Below are 19,422 nucleotides of genomic sequence, written 5' to 3'. Positions count from 1 at the left end.
TCCTTCTCAGGGTCAGCTTACAAGGGTTGGTGGGGTCAGTCTTCGCTGTCCACAAAGGTGTCTCTGCTGGGACTGCAAGCTTCAGCTGGCTGCGGTGGACCCAGGCGGGTATGCCTTCTACCTTGGCAGTAGTGGGGGTGCTCAGGATCATGGTATGTGGACCTGTCCACGTGGGAGTCAGTCCTTGGGTGGTGTACTTCTAGAAGTGCCTCTTGGACAGTCTTTGAACAGTTTGCTGAGTAACCTGTAAAACCTTCTTATGTCCTACTTTCTACAGCACAGACGTATCCCTTGATGGGGCCGGGAAGCCTGGCAGGCTTTCAGTTCAATGACCTTTCTTTCTACTCTGAAGCAGGGCCTGCAAGGACTTGAGGAAATTATGATTAGAAATCTCTAGTTTCCCTCTGGTCAATCGAGGTACAAGGGGCACAGGTTGCCTAAATAAGATTTCACAAGGGGTCTATTTATTGAGATAGGGGGTACATCTGGTTCTAAAAAGGGCAAAAGGGAGGAGCTCAACCTAGTTTTCGCCGGTCTCCCCTCTTAGCTTAATTATAGTTTCCTTCAGAATCCTGTTCATTCTTTCTACCTGTGCTGAACTTTGGGGCCTATAAATGCAATGCAATTTCCAATTAATACCTAACTTCGTGGCTAATTCTTGAGATATCCTGGATATGAATGCAGGTCCATTGTCTGATCCTAGGGCTAGGGGAATGCCATGTCTAGGTATGATTTCCCTTAATAAGACTTTGCAGACTGTGGAAGCAGCCTCTCCTCACGTGGGGAATGCTTCCACCTATCCTGAGGTGTCTAATAATACTAGTAGATACTTATAACCTGACTTCCCAGGGGTCATCTCTGTGAAATCTATTTCCTACAGTTCTCCCGGAGCTTTCCCCTAATACCTTATAAAGGGGGGTAGCTTCTTATTCTGTGCATTTACTCTGGCACAGATGCTGCACCTCGAGACAATGGAGTGGACAATATTTCTGATGTTGGGCCCTACATAATACTTCCTAATAAGTTGTTCTAGCTTGTTTTGTCCTAGATGGGTACTAGTATGAATACTTCTTACTATTCCCTGGGGTAAACAGAGCCGGGAGTCTGGAAGCTCTATCTCTCCCTGCTGATTTTTCTTCCCTTTCAACTGCATCCCTTCCTGCTCTTCTTCTGGGGAATAACTAGGATCCGGAGGTAGCGTTGGCTTAGGCAGCAATGGCAGAAGGCTTTCTTGTGGCCTAGTGGCTGCCCCTCTCTGGTGTCCTTTGCAGTGGATGATTGCAACTTTGGTAGGTAGCCAAATGGCGTTTAGGAGGGCAAGAATTTCATTGCGATTTTTAATGTCTTTCCCCCTGCTGTCTGTAAGCCTCTCTCCTTGTATATGGCTCCATGGACATGGGCAGTGGCGAATGCATACCGGCTGTCAGTATAGATGTTGGCAACTTTTCCCTCTGCTATCTGTAAGGCTCAGGTTAGTCCTATTAGCTCTGCCCTTTGTGCAGATGTTCCTGTGGGCAGTGCTTTCTGCCACAGGACCTTATTTTCCATGGCCACTGCTGCCCCTGCATGTCGCTGTCCATCCTTAATAAAACTGCTCCCGTCTGTAAAGAGGGTCAGGTCTGCCTTCCTATATACTTGATCCTTAATTCCGGGTGGGAGCCAGTCACTGTGTCAAGGATTTGTTTGCAACTGTGGACTAAAGTGGAGTCGCTGGGTTTAGGGCAGCAGTTTTGAGGAACTGAACAGATGGAGGGTTCAGCAGCTGAGCCTGATACTGCATTAGCCGCACATTAGATAGCCACCTGTCAGGGGGTGCTCGCAGCACTTGCTCTCTATGTAGTGTTCCTCAATGACTCTGATGTCCTGCCCTAAAGTTAATTTACTAGCCTCCTTGACTAGTATGGAGGTGGCAGCAAGTGCCCTCAGACATGTTGGCTATCCCGAGGCTCCAGGATCAAGTCTCTTGGACAGATAGGCAACAGGCCTCTTCTACAGCCCAAGTTCCTGGCTCAGTACTCCTAAGGCTACCCCTCCCTTTTCTGCTATAAATAGCTGAAAGGGTTTGGCCAGATCTGGCAGGGCCAGAGCTGGGGCAGCCGCCAGGGCCTCTTTCAGCGCTTGGAACGCTTGCTTCTTCTTATCTGTCCATGTGAACTGCTCTTTTTTACCCCTGGTCAGTTCGTGCAGGGGTTTAGCTAGTTCTGCAAAGCCTAATATCCACAATTGGCAGTATCCTACTGCACCTTGGAATTCTCGTACCTGTCTCTTGTTAGTAGGCTCAGGAATCTGCAAGACCATCTGAATTCACTGGCTGGATAATGTCCTTTGTCCTCCCTGTAAGTTATAACCCAAATAACTTACAGTTTGCGTCACAATCTCGGCCTTCTTGGCGGAGACTCGATACTCTATTCGCCCGAAATGTTGTAGCAGGTCCAAGGTAGCTTCCTCACACTCTCCTTTATCCTTGGCAGCTATGAGGATGTCATCCACATACTGGAGCAGTACAATTGACGGATGGGAGAAGCGGAAAGCCTGCAGATCTTTGCTGAGGGCTTCATTAAAAATGGTGGGGGAATTCTTAAACCCTTGTGGTAGTCTGGTCCAAGTGAACTGCCCCACCAGTCTATTATCTGGGTCATTCCATTCAAAGGCAAAGATCCTTTGGCTCTGAGGTGCCAGGGGAATACAAAAGAAGGCATCCTTTAAATCCAGGGCAGAATAATAGGTATGAGTTGGAGGCAATGAGCTCAGTAAGGTATACGGGTTGGGCACCGTGGGATGAATAGTCTCTACCTGTGCATTCACCTCCCACAAGTCTTGGACCGGACAATAGTCTTGGCTCCCCGGTTTCTGGACAGGAAGCAGCGGGGTGTTCCAGGCTGATTGGCACCTTCGAAGGATGCCTGCCTCCAGCAGGTGTTGCAAGTGCCAGGTGATTCCCTGTTTAGCTCGGGCTGGGACCGGGTACTGCCTGATCTTAACCGGTCTAGCAGTGCTAAGCAGTTGCACCAGGACAGGCAGTTGGTGAGCAGCCAAACCTGGGGGGTTGGTTTCCACCCAAACCTCAGGTACCCGGGCACGCAGGGCGTCTGGAACCCTTTCCTTAGCCTCCTTACCTTCTAGGACGGTGGCAAGTAAGTGTTCTTCAGACAGTAGGACAATTACTTCTATGCTGACCTCTGCCTCTTTGTTCCCCATAGGGCTTTCCTCCTGTCGGAAGGTTATGGTGGCCTGAAGTTTCTGCAATAAGTCCCTTCCAAGCAGTGGGTAAGGGAAGTCTGGAATAACTAGGAAAGAATGGGTGATGGTGCCTCGACCTAAGTCAGTAATTCTTGTGGTGGCCCATGGGTAGGCTTCTGCTTTGTCTGTTGCCCCTCTTATCTTAGTAGTTGTCTTCTGCATCTGGCCCTGTGGTTTCTTTAGAACTGAGTAGGTGGCTCCCATGTCGACTAGGAAGTCTATTAGTTTTCCTTCGACTGTTAAGGTGACCATGGGCTCCTGGGAGCTGGCGGAAATGGAGCCCTGGCCCTTTTGCTGTCCCCTTTTCCCTTTGGGAGGAGGTTTCTGGGCAGTGGCAGCAATCAGAATTTTGGCAACTTCCTTCGCCCTGCCAACCTCCGGATCATCCCTATTGACATACATCTTCTGGGCTATCTCTAATAGCTTGCTTCTATTCTCTCTCTTGAACCCCTCAATCTTCTGAAGCTTTTTCCTAATATCTGAAGCGGCCTGAGTCACAAAGGCTATATTTACTAGTCTCCTGTTCTCTTTTGCCTCAGGATCTAGAGGGGTATATACTCTATAAGCCCCTATGAGTCTCTCTAGAAAGGCTGCTGGGAATTCCTCTCTTCCCTGGATGACTTTACTTACTTTACTAAAGTTGGTTGACTTTCTAGCTGCTGCCTTGAGCCCTCTCAACAGAGCCCGGCGATACTGGAGGAGCACGTCCCTTCCCCCAGCAGTATTAGGGTCCCAGGTAGGAGGTTGAGACGGGAGAATGTCTTCTATTTCCCTTCTTCCCTCCTAAGTTTCCCTTTCTTCTCCTAATACTGCCTTAGCTGCTTCTCTCATTATTCTGTCCCTTTCTTCAGAAGTGAAGAGGGTTTGTAAAATCTGCTGACAATCATCCCATGTGGGCTGATGGGTCCTAAAAATGGTCTCAAGGAGAGATATTAGTCCCTGAGGTTTCTCGGAAAATGGGGGATTCTGATGTTTCCAATTGTATAAATCACTAGTGGAAAAAGGCACATAGATGAGGCGAGGAGGTGCCCGTGGGCCAGCATCTGGTGCCAGCGGCGCCTCCCGGAGGAGGAGGCAAAATGGCTGCCCTCCCGGAGGAGGAGACAAAATGGCTGCCCTCCTGGAGGAGGAGACAAAATGGCTGCCCTCATTTACCCACACATCCATATACAGGTATTGGTCTGGGTGGGGAGCCCTATAGACCATGGCTCTGACAGCAAACAAAATTGGAAGGTCAAAAGTGCCCTCTGTGGGCCGTCCTACATTAAATGCAGGCTATTCCAGCTGGCTCAAGGTCGGGAGGAAACCTGGACTTGGCTGCAGACCTCCGTACCCCTGAGCCCTCTTCTGGAAATCAGAAAAGTTCTTCAACAGGCACTCGAGTGGGGATCCCGGCACAGACTCCTGTTGTCCCATCCTAGATGACTCAGGAATAATGAGAAAGGGTAGGATACAGGCAACACACACTATTAACACAAGGAACACACTTGTCTCTCTTACACTCAACTCAGTCATTTGAGCTCAGACAAAATGCAGCGCAGCGCAAAACGGATTCCTAATGTGACCGGTCACTCCCAAAGTTAACAAATCCAAATATTCAAATTTCAGAGAGCGGCGTCCCGCTTCTGAAAGCCCTGGGTAGGTTACCAGCGGCGTCCCACCTACTACCTCAGGTTTATATGCTCCGGAGCCCAAAACCAAACCAAATGAGGATCCTCCGTGAATACTTACTCAGCTCGAGCTGTCCTTCCGGTCTCCAACCCAAAACTCCACCAAGGGAGAATCCCGGGCGAGCCCCCAAAATGTAGCATCCACCGGGTACGAGAACAAATGTCGGAGACTTTCAGGAGTTAAGATGTTACTTTATTGGCCAGTTTAACCTGCGCAGGGGCGAACTCCCGAGATGTCCGGAGACACCGTGCCCACAAGGAGCTGCAAACGGGAGCCGCGCCTGGAGCTTACAGCCAAGCCCTTATATATCCTAAGTGAGCAAGCATAGACAGAAGCAGATGTGGCAGTTTAGCTATTGGCTAGAGAGGTCACACGCAGCATAGCAACAGGGGCCGGCATAGCAACAGGGGCCGGTTTTAGCTTAGTGGCGAATTTCAAACCTAAACTTCTGATAAGGGTCTCTGACCTTCTTTGTTCCCAGCCTCACAGGAGCCATATCAGCACTTACTGTTTCTGCAATAGTTACACTCTTTGGCAGCTCCAGTACTCCCTGAATCTAACAATATATACATTTATGGGACTTTCAAGGTACATAAGTATGTACTCATATATAGCACACAGTACTACTTCTCTGAAATGATGTATTTTATTGAAGAGAAACTCAACATAAAAGGACCTTTTACTATCATATAAGAGAAATTTACCTTTACAGCAATTACATCACCCAACTCCTTGAATATAGTAGACATTTTTAAAGTGTCTAATGCAATTAATGAGGATACTGACAATTTTTAAAAATGTTGTTTTGAATGAATGTTAGTTCATAACTGTTTTCTTTTATGTTTGATTTTATTTTTTTCTATGCTTATAAATTAAGCTAGATAGAATTTCAATGTACTACAATCCTATTATACCTTTTGCTTTCTACTAATTTTATGTTCTATTTTAATAATAATATACTATAATAGTTTCTACTAGCTCTATCCTCTTACATCTAGACAAAACTTTTTCACTTTAAGAGAGGAGAAAATAATTTTTTACATTTTTGAACCATATTCATTTTCAAACAAAGAAATGATAAATTGCATTATAGGAAGATTATTATTCTCTAAGGGGTACCAGTGTAGAGAAAGAAATCACAGACCTCTGAGGCTAATTTGAAAGAGTGGTCCTCTTATAATAGCATGCATTTGACATTTCTGGAGTCCACTATAGTTAGAGGGATGATCACAAGATCTACAAAATATACTTCCTTGGCTGTACATTTGAGGATGTATGTATGCCAACCTGCCTAGCATTAGAAGGCCCATCAGTTTGTAAGCACTGTTTTGGAGAATCTTTAACGTTTACTGCATAGTCTTTTTGTCTTGCCAGCATATAGTTGAAGGTAGTGGAAATGTTAATTTTTACATGTCCTGTTAGGTTCTGTTAGACAGTGTTATCATTAGTGAGCCAGTCTTCATCTCTTGGCCAGAGTGGTGATATGGAAAATATATACACAGGAAAATATAAAAGGTCCCACAGGGGACCTTTTACTTTGTGGGTTTCACTTAGACATTGCAAATGTGGTTGGGCCAGAGAGGGATGTTAGCTTAGAATGAATGAGGAAAGCCAGAGTTAACTGAACTAGGTTTGATTAGGGGAGAAGAAGCCTGGCATGGAATTTAAGGGAGGACTGGAGGTGTTCTTTATAGTGATTAATTCCTGGTGTCTACTCATTTTCACAACTGTAGTGATCCACTTATTGAGGAGAGTGAGTCTCATTAGAATAGCCAGAGAGAGACTTTCCTATGGGCACTGGGGATCCGTAGGTGCCCCGGAGATTGAGGCCTTACAATTACATTACGTGTGATTCTCTGAGAGACATGCAACCTGCTGGATTGGAGGAGGTGTTAGCTGCATCGCTGAGTCTCTCACTGTGATTATTTCCTTTTGTAGTTTCGATAAATTAACATTGGCTCACGTATTCAACAGGAATATTTTAAAGTTGTTTTTATTTCAAGCCCCAGGGCTTCTGTTTAAAAATGCAGGTTAATTCTCAGAGGTTTTCAAAAGCATTTCTGCATCATGCTTCTAATTAAGATAAGGTTATCATTTTAAGTTATACCAGGAATGCAATTAGAGCTTCTAGTGAGAACTGTAGCAATCAATTTTACACAAATTATTCAGACTTGGTAAGGTAGAATACTGTCTTAATAGGACAAGTGAACGTACTGTGATTTATTAGATATAATGTGAATTCAAATACCACCTGATCACCCATCATGTGCCCAAGTCACTGGGAATGCAGTTCAGCAGCCTTTTGTCGGAAGAAATTTAATAATATGCTGTCAGTTTTGGGGTGGAGAAGGATTTTTGTTCCCAGATTTGAATGGTTTTACCTATCAAAAAGTCATCTGTAGGCACAGATGACCTCGCCTTCTCATTTATCTACTGACACATGCTACAAAAAAGTCTGTTGATACTGCCTTTTTCTTTTGTGTGGTCTGCAGAGCCAGATGACCAACTGACAGTTTAATAACCAATTTTTCTGTTTTGTCCATCTCTTCTGAAGAGTATTGGATGCTGGATAAGAAAGTTGCATGTCTTATCTGCCAACTGTCAGTAATTACTTAGTCATTAAATGGATACCTGTTTTCTAAGGATGTATGAGAACAGCAGAGCTGAGTAGCTCCTGAGAAGGTTGTATATTTTTTTCCCCTAAGATCCCTACAAGTTATTCTGAATTCTGCACTAGGGCTTATAAATCAATTACAACACTTCTGGGATTTCTTTACTTAGACACCTTCAAAATATTTGGAATACCTTTTACTTTTCCACAGTTAGCTTTAATTCTCATTTTGACAAGTCAGTTGGTCCACAACTTTGCTGTGTGCTTAAATTCCTCAAATTGCAGCCATTCGTTTAATGTATATTTATTGAGCTTTTGTTGTGTTCAATGCATTGTGCTAGGTATTTGTCATAAGATGGTGAAAAAAAGAAAGTATGCTATTATTTGTAATGTGAGCCTTCCTTTCCCACCTCCGCCATTAACCTCATAAACACCCTCTTGACTCACGTGACCTTTTTTATAATATGCAAAGAAGATAAATACAATCTAACACACAGTCTGTTCCATCTTCTCTCTCCACCACCTCTACTATTCCCTACAGCAGAAAGGTTTTTTCTTTCTGTCTTGGCTCATAGAAAATGTCACATTCCCACATGAAATTAACCCAATTAATTTAAAAAAGTTAATTTTTCTTCTCTCTTCTTTATCTCAACCTTTCTCTTCCTCTGCTTCCTTATAGCCAAAAAGAATGTTCTAGTTTGCCCATAACCTGTGCATAAACAGAAAATAAAATCCTGCTGTCTTACCTCTGTTGCTCATTCAAACTTTCTAGTTGACAGTTTTCTTGAAAGTGACTGAATAGATTCTGCTGCTTCTTTCTCACCACTTCATCTTATTGCAAGAATCTGGCTGTAGCCCAGCAAATCTACAGACCAGTGAACACCAATGGCCTACATTTAATTCTCATCCCATGTAACCTCTTAATAACACATGGTATTGCTGCTTATTTCCTACTTTCGGAAATTTGCAACCTTCTTGTATGCATGATGTCATTCTCTCCTGGCTTCCTATCTAACTGTCTGACTATTCACTCTTAACTTTCTTTGCCTTACTGTCCTTTGCCAATCTTTTTAGTGACAGTGTCACTTATAATTTCCACTTCAGTTTTCTTCTTATTTTGTGTTAGGAGATTCTTAAGTGAAGTCTTCAAAGGTAAACAGTGAGTGCCTTAAAATTGTATCCTACATGTACGGTATACATTTGGGTATGTGCATCTTTTTGAAAGAAGGATTGATAGTATTTATGTGATTCCCAAAGGTGGCAAAGACAAAAATATGGTAAAATCTCACTTGTTGAATGAGAGCATCGTTTCCTGTAGCACCCCCACTGCAAACCAGTCCTGCTTTCAGGCTGTTATTTTCCCTCAGGCAGCAGCACCGCTCTTCACTTAAGTTCGCTTTTCAAATATTTAATTAAATTACTGGGATAGCATTGGTTAATAGTGTTATATAACCTGGCCTGTGGTGGCGCAGTGGATCGAGTATTGACCTGGAATGCCGGTTTGAAAAGTTGGGCTTGCCAGGTCAAGGCACATATGAGAAGCACCAACTATAAGTTGATGCTTCCTGCTCCTTCCCCTTTTTCTCTCTCCCCTCTCTAAAATCAATATATTAAAAAATATTTAAATAACACTATAAATTTCAGGTGTACAACTTTGTAGTATAATATCTGTGTACCCTATTGTGTGCTCACCACCCAAAGTCTAGTCTCCCTTCTCTCACCATTTATTTGACCACCTTTACCCTCTTTGTCCTCCTACCTACCCCCTTCTTTTTTGGTAACCGCCATTCTGTTGTCTATATCTTAATGAGTTTTTTGTTTGATTGCTTGTTTTACTTATTTATTTGTTGCTTTTCATTTTATATCCAATGTATAAGTGAAATCATACAGTTGTCTTTTTCCATCTGACTACTTTCAGTCCCAAGATCCATCTGTGTTGTTGCAAATGAAAGTAATTTATTTTATGGCTGGGTGATTTTCCATTGTATATATGCACCACATTGTCTTTATTCACTCATTCTTCAGAGGACACTTAGGTTGTTTCCATGTCTACACTATTGTGAGTAATGCTGCAGTGAAAATAGGGGTACTTAAATTTTTTTTTTCTTTGCATTTTTCTGAAGCTGGAAACAGGGAGAGACAGTCAGACAGACTCCCGCATGCGCCCGACCAGGATCCACCCGGCACGCCCACCATGGGGCGAAGCTCTGCCCATCCTGGGTGTCGCCATGTTGCGACCAGAGCCACTCTAGCGCCTGAGGCAGAGGCCACAGAGCCATCCCCAGCGCCCGGGCCATCTTTGCTCCAATGGAGCCTTGGCTGCGGGAGGGGAAGAAAGAGACAGAGAGGAAGGTGCGGCGGAGGGGTGGAGAAACAAATGGGCGCTTCTCCTGTGTGCCCTGGCCGGGAATCGAACCCGGGTCCTCCGCACGCTAGGCCGACGCTCTACCGCTGAGCCAACCGGCAAGGGCCCTTTAAATTTTTATGAATAAGTGTTTGCAAATAATACCTTTAACAAGGGGTTCATGTCTAAAATATATAAAGAACTCATACGATCCAACAACAAAAATACCACTATGAATTAAAAAGTGGGCAGAGGACCTAAACAGTCAGTATTCCATGGATGGCAGACAGATGGTCAACAGGTACATGAAAAGATGCTCAACATTGGCCTAGGTTCTTAAAGAGCCTCTATGTGTTCTCCCTCCACAATGAGTTACGCCAAATTCTCTCAGTTTTGATTCATAAATATAATTGATCTATCAGAATTTTGTCTTAATTGGATTCTTTGTCACCTATTCCTCACCATGCTCATCCAATTATCATAGTAGTTCCAAAAATATCTTTTGCTATATCTGAAAGCAAAAAACCAGTTCAGACCACACTCTCCACCACTGAGTATTCTTTAGTAGATTACTTCCTTCCGCCCATACAGGGTATGTTTCAAGTCACTTGGATTATAAAAACATTCAATGGTATTTCCCTTACTTTTTTTTTTTTTTTTTTGAGGTTTTTTTTTTTTTTTTTAAATAAATTTTTATTAATGGTAATGGGATGACATTAATAAATCAGGGTACATATATTCAAAGAAAACATGTCTAGGTTATTTTGTCATTAAATTATGTTGCATACCCCTCGCCCAAAGTCAGATTGTCCTCCGCCACCCTCTATCTAGTTCTCTGTGCCCCTCCCCCTCCCCCTAACTCTCTCCCTCCCTCCCTCCCATGTCCTCCCTCCCCCCACCCCTGGTAACCACCACACTCTTGTCTATGTCTCTTAGTCTCGTTTTTATGTTCCACCAATGTATGGAATCATGTGGTTCTTGTTTTTTTCTGATTTACTTATTTCACTCCTTATAATGTTATCAAGATCCCACCATTTTGCTGTAAATGATCTGATGTCATCATTTCTTATGGCTGAGTAGTATTCCATAGTGTATATGTGCCACATCTTCTTTATCCAGTCTTCTATTGAAGGGCTTTTTGGTTGTTTCCATGTCTTGGCCACTGTGAACAGTGCTGCAATGAACATGGGGCTACATGTGTCTTCACGTATCAATGTTTCTGAGGTTTTGGGGTATATACCCAGTAGAGGGATTGCTGGATTATAAGGTAGTTCTATTTGCAGTTTTTTGAGGAACCACCATACTTTCCTCCATAATGGTTGTACTACTTTACAGTCCCACCAACAGTGAATGAGGGTTTCTTTTTCTCCACAGCCTCTCCAACATTTGCTATTACCCGTCTTATTGATAATAGCTAATCTAACAGGGGTGAGGTGGTATCTCATTGTAGTTTTGATTTGCATTTCTCTAATAACTAATGAAGCTGAGCATCTTTTCATATATCTGTTAGCCATTTGTATCTCTTCCTGGGAGAAGTGTCTGTTCATGTCCTCTTCCCATTTTTTTATTGGATTGTTTGTTTGTTTTCCCTTTCTTTTAAGAGCCCTTTGAACTCTTTGTAGTCTCCCAGATGTGTTACGGTATTATTTTCTTTCCCTGTAGTAAAGCCCTCTCTGGTCTCTATGGGTGATTTTTCTTTATCATACAAGATTGATCTTGGCCATTAGCCTGTTACTGACATTTTTCCCGGCCTCAGGGGGATTTAGATATGGCTTCTCCTTTGTCCTTAACTCTGTTGTTTACTAGAATCTTGTCTTTTTAAAATTCATCTCCCAGCAACATAAGAGGGCCAGGAATTGGAGGTCAGTTGTCTTATCTGAGCATCCCCAGTGCCCAACACAGTGCTTCAAGAGATGCTTTTCCAGAACCACAATCTCAGCTTTAACTGGGCACAAGGATATAAAAGATACTGTGGATAATATTCTGCATCAAGTCAATCTTTTCCAGTTCCATTTTTGAGAGGAACTCTATTCAACTTCTTTGATTAATAGTTATAGTCTCTGTATTTCCCAGCATGATGCATTCTGCACAAATGCCCATCATAGGAAATATATGTTGTAATATATATTATATGTTGTGTACTAGAAAAGAGGCTTGGATCCATTTTACAAAACAAGATGAACAGCGTATCTAAAACAAAATGTACTTTCTCTGCTATGCTTTTTTAAAAAAAGGTAAATAGTGAGTTGCTGACAGCAGCTTAGGTGTAGTTGATGTGCAATGACTTCCTTAAGTTTTCAATGAAAACTTGGTATTTTGAAACTTTCCTGCAGCAACTTTGCATATTCTACAAGGGAAGATCTCTTCCACTTCCTTCTCTCAGGGATCTTACTAATGGTTCTTGCTAATGGTTAAGACAATCATCAGACCAAAGCAATTGATATCTCTGTGTCTTAAGTTTTACACAGGCACACTTTAATAAAAATGATGGATCTTTTCTTCTTTTCTAAGATTTTTAAGGTAATTTATTAGCAACACATATCCTAGGGAAATGTATTTTTTCTCTTATTAGTATCTTAATAACATTTTTTGCTAATGAGAAAACTGGATCACAAGGAAGTTAAATTATTTCTTATGAAAGTTTTGTATGAGAACCATAAGGATTACATCATTAAAAGTTAAAATTTTTTCTAGAAAAATTGTGGTGCTTAATAATCTGTATCAATACTTTGTTCTAAGTCAATCTGATAAACAGTTTCTATATCCCATGAAGCCTGCATAAATTACAATACCTTGTCACCCTCTGCTCTAGCAAACCATCATCACTGCTTTCTTTCACTATCTATTGCTATGTAGAGAAAGAAGACATAGAGTTTCTTATTCAGACTTTATGAAAAATCTAAGAAAAGAAACAAGATGAAAATAGGAATAAAAAGAGTTAATTTTTCTTCCTGGTATTTGTCCCTTTCTTTCTAAAGTTTCTTAAATATCAAAGGAACTAATTCTTTCATCCTGTTAGGTAGATTAATTGGGTGGCCGTTGTTGTTCTGTTCTGTTTTTGTTGTTGTTACATTTTCTGAATGCTCAAAGACTTTCTTTTCTTTTTAGGTGGCTTAATAGTTGGCTTGAAAGATGGAATTTAAATCTAAAGCCACTTCTACTTCTCTGGAACTTTTGCTCAAATTTTATTTCATCCTACCAAGAGTCTTGTTACGAAATATCCAAATCAAAATAATTCTGCCTTCCTACTTGTCACCAACTCAGATTCATCATGAATCTATCCTTTACTCTCTGAAACTGATGTGACTTATATTACTTTTGATCACCCCATATATATTTTCTTTATTAAAAACAATTGAAACTGTTTTTATAAATGCTATAAGGCTGACTTTTCTTTTGGAAAGAAAAAGGTGAATTTTTCTTTTTTTTTCTTTTTATTTCTTGGCCAGATTTTTGAAAACTTGAACCATTGTTTCCTAGAAGTATGTTAGAGTTAAAAAAATTCTCAAGATGGCTGACCATGTCTATTAAACTTCTGCTGCATATCCTAAATTATTCAGTGTCACATACAATAATTTATAGTATGCTTTATGACCATCAATCTTGTCTGTTTCAAGGGCTGATTGGTGAATTTAAGAAGTTGTGAGCATGAACTGATTGGCACAATTCTTTGTGTAGGGTCAGGGGCCTCCGCCATCATGGCCATGCACATGCAGGTTCTCACTGAATTTGGACTGACAATAAAGAAGCAGTGGAGCCAAAAAATGGTGGGCTATTACTTATTAAAGTTTTGCACTGGCCAATGAGCACCACACAGGGAAAACACTTCCCTCTTCATTCATTCAGATTCACAAAGCCCTGACACATTGTCCGGTTCCACAACCAGGAGAATCTTCTCTAGTTCCTCCTAGAATCAAAGGCCTCACCAGTCTCAGCGGAGCTCGCAAAAGCTCCTCACCTTGGTTCCCTATCCACACACCCTCTTTTTCCCTGCCAACATGGCTTCTTCCTCAGCACCCGCATTCTTTCCTTTCTCTCTCTGCAAGCATAGCTCCTTTCTGCCTTCTCTCTTGGCAAAACATTAGCAAGACAATGGCCCTTCCCAAGCAGGAAGGTAATTTGCAATTTCACAGACCACATATATCTGGCACTGCCCAATGCAAACTATAAACGAGCAAACATAAAAATCATATTTTACAAACTTATTTGACCAATACTTTGCTTTGTTACAGGACAATGATCAAAGCCTGCCTGCTACTTCCTGAAAAACCAGCAAGTCCTCTGGATAGAGATCACCACTCCCTCAGTTCCACTCAGACTCTTATTTATGGATTTTGGTAATTCCTAGCTTTCTACTCACAACTGTCCCATAAATGTTCAGTGTCTTTTCTGCCATTTTGATGCAGCTGGTCAGATTACATATAGAACCAGCCACCTGCATTCCAGAACAGGCCCTGCATATACCAGTTACCCATTTTTCTGCCCCTGTTGAGTTCTGATTCATTAATGACCATCTTAACAGATTGAACTGTGCTTCTAAGCAATATCTGTAAAAGAGTATTTTCTTTTGGGTCTTGATTCCTATAGATACTGTATTACTTCTTTGAAGAAATTTAAACTATGCTGTTAATATATGGGCATGAGATAGTATAGCCCAATAACTTGGATACAAGATGCTCTTTGAGAGTTAAATTGACTAAAAGCCCCTCAAAATGGTTACGGTTTTTATATGACTCACAGTCAACCAAATTTTTTCTATAAATATGTAACTCAAGAGATTAGAGTCTCTAGATTTTCTAATCAACGTAGTCTCTGGGAAAAAAGTAAGAGGCAAGACTGGAAAATATAATTTGCTAATCAGAAACCTAATCAGAGTTTGAGAAAGGCTGTATAAATATAACCAGGTTAGTGACTAAGAAAGTATAGGAAAGAAAAATCACAAAGGCAAATGTCATTAAGCCCATTTAAGTACAATCTGGGAGAGAGGGATTCCTGAATAAAGGACTTGAACATTACCAATAGTGAGCATTACACTACTGATAAATTGAGCCTCAGGTATGTGACAGCTGTGTGCTATAAGCTTTGTTTACATGGTTCTCATAAGTGTTCAAAATGACTTTTGACGTACCCATGACTTTTGAAGTATATATATTTTACAGACCAGGAAAATAAAACTAAGAGAAGTTCAGGGGTTATCCCTAGTAACTTTCTTATTACCAAGAAATTGAGTTATAAATTAGGATTTGAACCCAGATTCAGGGGCTCTAAAGCCCAACTGTAGTATATGGCATTCCTATACCAAGAGTATTTTCTACAAATAAAAGATACTTCTTAAGATCTTTTACATACTCAAGTAACACAGAGATGGTCATGTAGCTATAGTTATAGAACAGTCCTTGGTTCCTCTCCCCAAATTCCTTTGTGCCACTTCCAATAATATTTCTACTCCCACCCCAATCTCCTGGAAACCTTTAGTCTGTTTTCTGGTCTTATCCACATTTTTTTATTGAATTTTATTGGGGTGACACTGGTTAACTTAATTATACTGGTTTCAGGTGCCCAATTCTATAACACTTCTCTATACACTGTACTGTGTGTTTGCTTTCCCCACTCCAAGTCAAGTTTTCATTTATTGTCATCCATCCATATTTTTATATAAGGTTCACCAGTCTGTGGTCGTATCTTGTCTGGGATAAAAATAAGCATTGGTCAGATTGACAAAAATGTCTGATTGAATTGGCAATTGCACATCTCATCATAAATTAATAAATTGACATTCTGATTGGAATTTGGCTTTCTATAGTGCATGCTTAATTGAAGAGAATTTGTTGATATGCTAAGTATAGTCAGGGTCTACTTGAAAATATTCTTTTTTATCATACAATAGTAAGATGACTATGCATATGCTTTTATATTTGTGGGAGTGATAAATATCAGTTTGAATCTAATAATATAGCTAAATATATAAAGTCAAAATGCCTGGTACACTCCAATATCTCCTTTAAATCTGATTTGAATTTATATTGGGAAAAATATTATATTGGTATCCAGAAGCCAGAATTACATTGAAATAAATATCCAAAATTGTACTGCGTTTCAGAGGATTGTTTCAGAAAGTGTTTTTTTTGACACAGCTCAGTCATCCAATGTCTATTTATTAACCATCTTTACCTGACTAGGAACTGGATGACCAAGTAACGCATTGGGCAGAGTATAGGCCATTGTCAGTCAAAAGAACAGCCTGTGTATAGTATCTGACATGAGAAGAATGTATCATAAGAAGTTAGGGAAGAAGGCAGAGATAGCTAGAGAAAGACAAAGAAATCAACAGGAGAATGGTGTGGGAGCTAACCCAAGAAGTAGGCAGGACCTGGATTTATTACTAGTTCTATGACATATATTCTGGCTCTGTCTGAATGTACATGAATAAACTATTTGATTCCTATCAGTCTCATCCCACCTGCTAAAAAAGCTTACACTATCAATGCACCCTTTTCTACCATCTATTCTCAATTACACCTTTTCAACTGTATTCTTTCCATGTACTTTAAAACTTGATTAAATTTCTTCCATCTTACACACACACAAATAACCCTTTCTTGCCTCTGTGTCTCCTGCAGATATTCCTTTCTTTTCTCCCCTTTATGGCCAAATTTGTTAGAACATTTCTCTCTTCATTTCCGTACCTCCCAACCACCCCTCTCCAGTTTAGCTTTCATCTTGATCACTCCATCAAAATAGCTTTTCCTCAGTTTACAGTGACCTTCTTTTGTCAATCCATGGTCCTCTTCTTAGAAAACTTCTTAATAGCATTAAAAAACATGTCCTCTTTGTGAATATTAATTCCTCTTGGCTTCTAAAGTATTTCAGTCTCCTCTTTTTCTTCATATTTCTGGCAGTATATTCTAAGTCTTCTCTGCAATGAATCAGTTATTATATATTGGTATCTTCAAAATCCCTTTCCTGTTTTACTCCATACTGTGTCCAAAATTATTCTCATCCTCTTCCTTGGCTTATTATGAGAGATAGCTTAGCATGACATGTAAGACCATAAGTCCCAGGGACAGAGTGCATAGGATTCTGTCCAGGCTGTGTAACTTTACATGCAGCTTAACTTATAATAGTTTCATTATATATTGAATATGTAAATATCTGCCTCATCTAGTTGTTGTGAGGATAAAATGAGTATATATATGTAAAGTACTTAAAACAATGCCTAGCAAATGTAGTTGCTCCTTGGATATTTATCTGTTGTTATAATTTGTGAATAAAATATGAATTTATATAATCTATCTACATACATACTCAGTTACCTATAAGTATCTCCACTTTCAGCTTCAAGGACACATCAAATTCAGTGTATCTAAGATCCCATGCATAATATGCTGGTGCTTTATCCCCAGAAAAAGTCTGGTCGCTCCTTGTGTTTCCTGCCTTAATGATTAGCTCAAGCATCTTGTCATTTGTACAAGTCAGAAAAGTAGATCCCACCCCCAATCATTCATTTTTTCTCTCATTTTCACTTTATCACCAAGTCCTGTCAACTCAACCCACTAAATTCCTATTAAAAGCTTCCATTTCTCAACATTTCCACTGTCACCACCCCAGCTAGGAGTACCATCATCTCTCATCCTGAGTATGATAAAAAGAGATCACCCTGTGTTCACTCATTGCCCTTGTCACTTCTAGTCAATCCACCACCCTGTTGCCAGAATTCTCATTTCAAAAGGACAATGTGATGATCTCCCTCCCCTTTGCTTCAAACCTTCCTATGGCTTCCCATCCTCTTAGGATAATGATCAAAGTCCTTCACATGGTCTACCAGTCCCAGACCCTGAGGACTCTCTGGCCCATCTTCCACTCCATGTCTTGGTTCTCCCTGTGCACCAGCTGCTCACACACACTCTGCTCTCCCCAACAGAGACTTCTGTGTGTGTGCATCCGCATCTGGAAAGCTCTCCCCACTCCTGCCCCATTTACTAATAACTTCTTATGCATCTGTTGGCTCTCAGCTCAACCTGCATTTCTTTAGGAAAGCCTTCCCTGACCTCCTTGTCTATTTCAGGTAATTTCCATAAACTATATTCTTCTCTTTCAGAGTAAGTGCCTCAACTTTTCATTATGGTTTAATGTTGGGGTCTCTAGAGTCATTCTCAGGGCCAGTCACTTTCCAGGACTCAAGAAAGCTGTAATACTCACTGTTACAGTTCATTACAGTGAAAGGATATCAATTAAAATCAGCAAAGGGACAAAGTCAATAGGTAGAGTCCAAGAGAGACCAGGCATAAGCTTCCAGTTGTCCTCTCCAGTAAAGTAGAATATACTGCCCTTAATATGTGAAGAGCTGCCACTGGTGGAAGCTAACTTGAGCTTTGGTTTCCAGGGTTTTTTATTGGGGGTAAGTTGTGTACACACCCAGCACCTTAGCTACTCAGTTTTCAGCACTCCAGTGGTCAAAGAGTATAGTGTAGTCCAAAAGTAAGTGTTCACCATAAATCCCATTGTTAGCATGAACTCTCTGGTCTGGCCAAGGCCTCAGGCATACAACAGAGACACTTTTCTCTGAAGTGTACTCCAAGGATTCACTAGATCATTTCCCAGGTACCAAGCAAAGGTCATTGCTGAAGTTCTGTGATCATGTAGGGCATGAGTACCCGGGCCTGCTGAGGTATACCTTTCCTGCACAAGTTTCAGTAATGCTATTATTTGATCATCTATCTTCCCAATAGACTACACGAGAGAAAAATCTGTAACTGTTTTTACTCTGCATAATATATCCAGGTTTTATCATGGTTGCTAGCCGATAGCAACCATGCATTTTATATCTAAAGTTAATTTATGCAAGATGTTAATAATAGGGGATACTGGGAACTCTCTGTACTATGTTCAATTTTCCTATGTAGCCAGAACTTTTTGAAAATTTTAAAAATTCTTACTGTGTGATAAAAGCATTTCAATTTAATTTTAGTGCTATTCAATAAAATTTGCTTTCATTTGTGTTTGATCAAGAATTACTTCAAGTTGATTGGAGTTATTCAGATTTTAAAATGTGATTGCCATGGGTTGATTTTTCTACAACAGACACAGAAACCATTACATCATTGTTTAATTTTGGGGAAATGATTGTATTTTCTGTGATTATGAATTTCTCAAGACTCTTTAAGAAACTAGAAAGGTAGTAAAATATGAGTCACGGAGTATATCTAGTTTAGAAGTAACACGATAGCAGGTGTTGTGTAAATATGTTGAATAAATGAATAAAATCTCTTTATTGTCTTTTATTTCCATCTTGTCTGTACTGTGTTCTATATCTTTCTGTCACACTGCTCTTGTATACTTTTTCTTTATTATGGAGTCTTGTCATGCATTTTATATCTAAAGTTAATTTATGCTAATGAATGACATGTAGTAAAATATGTAATATATTCCCATAACTCCCAATTATATTTCTGTACTTCCAAGTATTACACTATTTTGTAAACAATTCTACAAGGGCAAATGTTTTTCACAGTAATACCTGAAATATATGTGGTTTTTATATCAGATATATGATACC

At 40.5% G+C, this 19,422-nt stretch overlaps 1 long non-coding RNA gene across 1 annotated transcript in view; it reads left to right on the top strand.

The window, feature by feature from the left end:
• Window positions 1-19,422, top strand: part of LOC136330831 (uncharacterized) — a 508,264-nt gene that overhangs the window by 488,184 nt on the left and 658 nt on the right. The window contains exon 8 of the long non-coding RNA XR_010730391.1: window positions 14,099-14,203. This is a non-coding gene — a long non-coding RNA (uncharacterized lncRNA). The remainder of the gene's footprint in view (window positions 1-14,098; window positions 14,204-19,422) is intronic.

Source organism: Saccopteryx bilineata, chromosome 3 (assembly GCF_036850765.1).
Source record: "Saccopteryx bilineata isolate mSacBil1 chromosome 3, mSacBil1_pri_phased_curated, whole genome shotgun sequence".
Classification (NCBI taxonomy): domain Eukaryota; kingdom Metazoa; phylum Chordata; class Mammalia; order Chiroptera; family Emballonuridae; genus Saccopteryx; species Saccopteryx bilineata.
This window is presented reverse-complemented; position numbering and strand designations above follow the sequence as displayed.